General features: G+C 45.5%; 1 protein-coding gene across 1 annotated transcript in view; it reads left to right on the top strand.

Moving 5' to 3' along the window:
• EVL (Enah/Vasp-like) overlaps positions 1 to 7,469 on the top strand; it is a 247,198-nt gene continuing 239,729 nt past the window's right edge. The window contains exon 1 of the mRNA XM_075065682.1: positions 1 to 471. The gene's annotated coding sequence lies outside the window, so the exon portion shown is untranslated. The remainder of the gene's footprint in view (positions 472 to 7,469) is intronic.

Consider the following 7,469-nt stretch of genomic DNA (forward strand, 5'->3'; position numbering starts at 1 on the left):
TGGGCTGGCTGCCGTGGGAAAAGCCGCGCTCCCAGCGGCAGCAGCAGGAGCGGGGCTGGCTGCAGGCTGGCGGAAGTGTTTGTCAGCAGCAGTGGGCAGCAGAGCTCCGCTGGCTTTGTGTTTTGTTTCCTCTCACACGCGCTCAGCGAGCGGGGAAGATGGCAGGGCCCCGGGAACAGCTGTCAGCTGCCGAGGACCAGCTCCACAGCTAGCGCCATTGACGCTGGAAGATGCGATTGCAGGGGCCGCGGGGTGAGAGCAGGAGCCCAGCGAGGCGAGTGAGCCCCGGAGCAGCAGGGAGCCCCAGCCCCGCTTCGTGCAGCAGATGCAGCAACCTCCGCGCTTCCCTGGCGTGCACCGCGTTCGGGGGGGTCCGACATTAATCACGGCCGCAGCTCGCCGAGCCGGACACACAGACCAACTTCCCCGCGCACGGACAGCGCGAGTCCCCTGACCTGCAGGGAAGATGAGGTGAGTGGGGCCGGGGAGAGGCGATGGATCCCCCCCACCCGGCCCAGCGGGACCCAGCAGCAGCAGCGGTCTGGCTTGGGAGGCAGCTCGGGGGCTCCCTGGCTCGGGGGCGGCTGATCGACATAGCAGGAGCGTCCCATCTGGCGTCCGATCCTCCCTCGCACGGACAGCGAGGGGGGGAGAACCCGTGCGCCCGGCTGCAGCCCCGCCTCTGCCCGGCTGGGTGGCTGCACGGGTAGCTCTAGGCGTGTGTTTCCCGGGGGCCGCGTGTCCCCAGCCCCACGCCTCGCGGCGGCGCCCCGCTGGCCTGGCTGGGCTGCGCGCGTGTCCCGGGGGCTCCCCTGGGCTCGGCCCTTCGCATTGCCCGGGCACGCCGGGCTGCGACCTCCGTTCCCCGAACACGCACCTGGCTCGCTGCGCGGCGGCGGCGAGGGAGGGGAGCCCCCAGGGCAGCGGGGAGGCTGTCGGCTCGGGGGTGGGGGCGGACGTGCTGCCGGGTCCACGCGGGTCAGTCATTCGCCTGTGATGTGTGAAAGCGGGAGACTGGCCAGGTTGCAGAGACCCACGGCTTAGGCTGATCTACACTACGCGTTTAAATCGATTTAAACAGCGTTAAATCGATTTAAGGCTGCACCCGTCCACACTACACTGCTCTTTATATCGATTTAAAGGGCTCTTTAAATCGATTTCTGTACTCCTACAAAATGAGAGGAGTAATGCTAAAATCGATATTACTATATTGGATTAGGGTTAGTGTGGACGCAAATAGACATTATTGGCCTCATTATTTTACAGTAGCTACCCACAGTGCACCGCTCCAGAAATTGATGCTAGCCTCGGACCATGGACGCACACCACCGAATTAATGTGCCTAGTTTGGACGCGCACAATTGACTTTATAATATCTGTTTTATAAAATCGGTTTAAGCTAATTCGAATTTATCCTGTAGTGTAGACGTGGCCTCTGTCTGGCCGGGGTGGAGGCTGGATCTGTGGGGGGCGATTGGAGCAGGGCAAGAGTAATGGGGATCCTCACTGCCAGACACACCTCTCGCCAGGGTAACACAGTTGCTCTCGCTGCACTTACTTGGCTCAGTGTTTGTTTAGGGGAAGGAGACGCCTTGAGCCCCGCCACCCCCGCCGAGTTTGGGGGGTTTCCAGTGGGCGACTTTTTTCGTTTGTTTGTTACACCAGTCCCTGAGAGACAGCTAACTTGTTGCCCTTTGGGGGAAGCGGGGGGATTTCCTGCACAGGGGGAGGAGGTTAAGCAGCGCTGCGCCTCTTTGTCCTTCCCTGATGGATAATACTAGTGGGTGGTGACATCTTTGGCATGTTTGACTGTCATTACTTTAAATCCGTAGGACAGATTATGTCAGTGGTTATAAAAGGCTGCAGGCGGGTTTGAAAATAGTGCAGCAGCCCAGAGCCAGGAATCTCCAACGCCGATGTTGTTTGGGTAGCATGCTCCAGCTTCTGCCGAGTCTCATCTTCCCTTGCCCTCTGGGCTGCTGGCCAACATATAAGGTTGTAAAAGAGCTTCAGGGGAGCAGAGAAAGTGTACCCTTGGACGATTCCAGTGTAGATCCTTCCTGATCATTCAAAGACCTCACTCTAGCAGTGGGAGCTGGCTAGATTGCTGTAGGTTTTTCCAGGGCAGTTTGGCTAGCATGACTCTTAGGGGCAGAGAACATAGATTTCATGTAAGCAGAACAGAGCTGGGAGGAAGAGGTCATCTATTTCTGGACTGTAATTCCTCCTTCCCCCTCAAGCAGTGCAAGAGTTCAGTCTCATTGTAAATGTCTCAAAGCAATGTGGCTTCCACTGTTCCCCCATCCCACAGTATAATACTGTTGATTCCTTCTGCTTCATCATCTCCTCTGTTTAATAAAGCACTCTGGCTTGCCTCAGGAATGGCAATCACGATCAAAAACCAAGTTGTCTTCTGTTCTGTGTCTTTGGTGACTTTTGTATTGTTCATAAGAAAGACAATCGAATTTTTTTTGAAACTTTCCCCATAGGGCGCTCATATGCAGCTATATCATGCTTCAAATAGTCTCTTAAAAAGTATTCTTTTCTTTGGGGAGAAATTAGCTTTGCTTTCTTCCATGGGTGATCTTGATTTTGTATTTTTAAAGATGTCCATTGTTGGTTCTTCTGGATAGAATCCTATTTTAATACATACCATGGAGATTAGTATAAATATTGAATTGGTTAAATCAGATATATATAGAACCTGCCAGTAAATATCTAAATTATGTTGTTCTTCCCTCCTCAGAAGGGAGAGAAAACCCACTTAAATTTTCCTCCTGATAAATGTAGGTTGTATTACTCCAGGAGATCCTGGCAGACTGTGCAATCATTTAATAAAAACCTTCAAGAATTTTTCTATACATGTTTTTATTTACATTGCTTTTCATTGGTGAATTGATTATAATACCTTTATTTGCACTGAAATGTTTCTCAGTTTGGAGTAAAAACTTGACTGTATATTTTAATTTTTCCTTTGTGTCCTCAGTTTTGTCTCATTCTAAAGAGATGAGCTAGAACATAATATGTGAATAGTGAGCATGCATATATCATGGCTTACATATTATAACTTGTTTTCTCACTGTTTGATACAAGTGCTTTGAAATCCTGCAAAGATAGATGCTATATAAGTGCAAAGTATTACTACTTGTTCAGTACTTAAATGTGCAGAAATACTACCTCCCACTCTATAATGAATATTGCTAGTTTTTTAATAGCAGATTTTATTTATTTTTGCAAGCATCATGCAGTTCTATCATTTTACAGAAATATATCTATAAACATACTCGTCATGTTCTGGCAATCTTCCTATAGTTTCCTCCCTGTTTGTTAATCTTCAGTATGGCTTATAAAACACCTCCTTACGTTTGAGAGGCAGCCACAATAGAAATGCATGGAGCCGGCCATACTATTTTGGGGTGGGTCTGTGGAACAATTTTTCTGCTTTGCCCTCCAAGTAACTAACTTATGTCCACCTCGATCATACCACTGTACACACGGCTACATGCTATACACCAGTTGAGAAGGCTAGCCCTCAACCTATGTAATTGGGTTTTATCCAAAAATGGGTACTGAGAAGCTGCACCACCTTTTTAACAGTGAGGGTGATTTAGCCATTGGAACAAACTACTGAGGGAAGTGATAAACTCTACATCTCTCTCAAAGTCCTCAAAACAAGACTGGAGGCCTTTCTGGAAGGCAACATGTGCTTGACTAAAGTATATTAGCATCAATATGGAAGTAACTGGGTGAAATTCTATGGCCTGTGTTAGACAGGAGGTCAGACTAGATGATCTAATGGGTCTTTTCTGGCCTTAAAATCTGTGAATCTCTCCAGACTTCTGTTGCAGAAGTGCTGCTGGCTTGTGCTGAATTGCCTGCTTTTTAAAAAAAATAAAATCCCAGGAAGGTGTGATATCTAGGTGTAGAGCTTTGTGCTTTTCACCAAAGTGAAATAACACGAAATAAAACAAACCAACGTACAAAACAAAAACTCACCCTCCAGTGATGGCTCCAGGTCACAGGGCCATTCGCATGTGGCCCGGCCACCCCCTTGTAATGATGGAGGGGTGGCGGGGGGCCAAACTTTGAGTGGGTGGCACTGCAGCCTAGTGACTGAAGTCTCACTCCCTTTCCACTCTGCCAGGGGCAAGATCCAACCCTTCCCTCTCCTCCTCCCCCAGGGCATCCTGTGCTCTGGGACAGAACCCAGCCTCTTGCCCCATGATTAAAAAAAGAAATTCCTAAAAATAAAACAAAATTGCCCTCCCTCCCCCAAAAAATCACAAGGCTTTATCTATGTGCATCCCTAATCTGAAGGGATGAAACCAACCTACTGCTCTGGGACAAACAGAACCAAATGTACATGATTACTGTCTATATAGTATAGTAACAGTACGCATCTTGAGCTCTTTAATCCAGTAGTTTTGACTGAAGTCTTGACATTGTTGCGATAAACCCAGCATTTCAGTTCTTATTGCCCTCTCATTTCTACTCATTTAGCAGTTCATGTGGCAGCATATATATAGTTGCCAACACTTTTAGTCTGATGTAAAGAGAGCTGTATGTGCAGCTTAGTTTTAATGTTTGCTTTATTTGCTGTAAATTCCTTTCTGTTTTGTCTACATAACAATCAGGATTATAATCACAGAAAAGGAGTGTGCTGGTTTTTGTGTATCGTCTCATTTTTAATTGCCTTATTTGATCAGACCAACAGGTCCATCTAGTCCTGTATCTTGTCTCGGTCAGTGGCTAGTACCGTGTGCTTCAGAGGAAGGAGCAAAAAAAGACCTGCCAGTAGAGGAAGTTTCTTCTGTCCCTATCAGTTAGTAGTTGACTTAACCCCAGAAGCAGGAGTTTGTAGCCTTTCCAAACTTTGTTTTAATCCTGTCTACTGTAACTGTGGTGTTCTCATTGTCTATATAAATGTCCCTTCATTTTTTTTTTTTTTTTTTTTTTGAGACCTGCGAAGGTTTTTGCTTCAATGATACCTTGTGATAAATGAGTTCCACAGGCTAATTACGTGGGAGAGTGGGTGGTAAGTGGTAGTATTTCCTTTATTAGTTTTAGATTTACTGCCTTACAGTTTAATGGAATGTTCCCTTATTAAGAGTAAAGATGAGCAAAGGAGTCTGTTATGCCTTTTCTGTACTGATTCTTCTTTTTCATCTCTTCTCTAAAATACTTCGTCTTTTCAATTAATCTTTCTTCACATGGAGTCCCCCCCCCGTTAATTATTTACATCACTTGTCTCTGAAATCCTATTTTTACTATATTCTTTTCTGAGCTAGCATGTCCAGAATTAGTATTAGAGGGGTAGCCTGTTAGTCTGGATCTGTAAAAGCAGCAAAGAGTCCCTGTGGCACCTTATAGACTAACAGACGTTTTGGAGTGTGAGCTTTCGTGGGTGATTACCCACTTCGTCGGATGACATGCATCCAACAAAGTGGGTATTCACCCACGAAAGCTCATGCTCCAAAACGTCTGTTAGCCTATAAGGTACCACAGGATTCTTTGCTGTGTCCAGAACTGATCACCTGTCCAAGTGAGGGTATATGCTGCCATTATGATATTTAATTCCATTCCTTAACACTGTAACATTTTGTTTGGCTTTTTTGACTGCTGCTGTTTACTGTGAAGTGGTTTTAATAGAGCTGCCCATGGCTTATTCAGAGTTGTTAGTTAATGTAGATTGTGTATCAGTGGTTAAAATTATTCCTTCCATTGTTCATTGCTCTCCCATCATGTTCCCTGTTGACCTGGCTTTATTCCGTCCCTCTGGAGTTCTTCACAGGTTTTTCCAGTTCTGATTAACTTAAATAATGTTACGTCAGTTGTGCAGAATTTGCCACTTCCTTGCTATAACCTTTTTCAGGTCGTGAATGAACATGTTAAACAACACTGGCCCTGGCACAGAACCTTGGCATAATGAAATTTGACTATTTACTCCTCTTCTGTGGTTTTCTGCCTTTTTAGTTTCTGTTCCTTGACGTTACAGCACCTCTGTCTCTTAGTGATATATTTAATTTTCCTTAATAGCCTCTTTTGAGGAACCTTGTCAAAGGGAAGTAAATTTTATCAACCCGCTCTCCATTATTCCCTACTTAGTTGACATGCTCGAATTCTAGTAGCCTAGAGAGACACGGTTCTCCCTTTGCAGAAGCTCTGCTGATTAGTCCGTATCACAGCATGATCACCTAGGTGTATAAGAATTCTATTTTTAGTTTTATTGCTTCAGCTGGTTTTCTGGCTAGTGAAATAGGTTTAACTGGTTTTGTCGTTCCTAGAATCATTCCCTGGTGGTCCAGCAGACTGATCGATTCTTTTGCAGGCTTCCTGCTTCTGATATACTTAAGGGATTTCTCATTGTTCGTCCTTGTATATTTGACTATTTGTTCTTCAGTGTCTACCTTGGCTCTCCTAATTTCCATCTTGCACCTTGCCCATCATAGCTGATGCTCCTTTCTGTTCTCTTCACTATGGTTAGATTTCCATTTTTGAAAAGGTACTTGTTTGGCTCAAATAACCCCTTGGACCTTGCCATCTAGCTGTTTTGCCATTTCTTACCACCTTGCTTGCTGCTTTCGCTACTCTTCCTGTGTGCTGGCCGTTGCATGTGATAAACTGTATTGAACCTCTTTTTTTTTTTTTTTTTTTTTTTTTTTAGGTTTGAAGTATTGAGGGAATTTATTAAGCTCCTTCCAAATTAAATGGATTTTCCTTAATGTTGAGCCCACAAATTAAATTAACTCAAGTATGGATTTCTTGTATCTGAGGTGATCCTAGTAACAACCTCCATGTTTTCTTCCTGAATCTGGACCTGAAGATAATTATGCAGCTTTCCAATCTGCTGTTTTATTTCCTTTGATCAGAGCTGTAGAAAATTTAGGTTGTACCTCGGTGTCCGTCTTCATCGATGTAGCTCTGATTTTCCATAGTCCCACTCATTTAAGCATGGGCTTTATTCCTGGAGAAGTAGTTTGAGTTTTAAAAGATGTCCTGTATTTTCTTTGCAATCATTTCAGAGCTGCCAGTGATCCATAAATCTTCTCTTATCCACCCCAAACTTTGGATCTCAAGGGTACTGAGGTAAGGTTGAAATAACTGCCATAACTTCTTTGTGTGGACTGACACAGTTGGGTAAATAAATTCTTCTTGTCCTTGCTCTTACCCCTAGGCAGATTTCATCAGCAGTAATCCAAGGCTTCCATTTCATCTGCTCTTCTGATCTAATGCATAATAATGAGGGCAGTTGTCATCTCCACTGTAACTCAGAGCTCCACAGAGATGTGTCTAAGGGTATGGCTACACTTGGAAATGTGCAGCGCTGGGAGTTACCGCTGTGGTCGTACAGCTGTGTAGGAACAGCGCTGCAGTGTGGCCACACTGACAGCTACCAGTGCTGCAGTGTGGCCACATTTGCAGCATTTGCAGCGCTGTTGGGAGTGGTGCATTGTGGGCAGCTATCCCAG

This window comes from Chelonoidis abingdonii, chromosome 4 (assembly GCF_003597395.2).
Source record: "Chelonoidis abingdonii isolate Lonesome George chromosome 4, CheloAbing_2.0, whole genome shotgun sequence".
NCBI lineage: Eukaryota > Metazoa > Chordata > Testudines > Testudinidae > Chelonoidis > Chelonoidis abingdonii.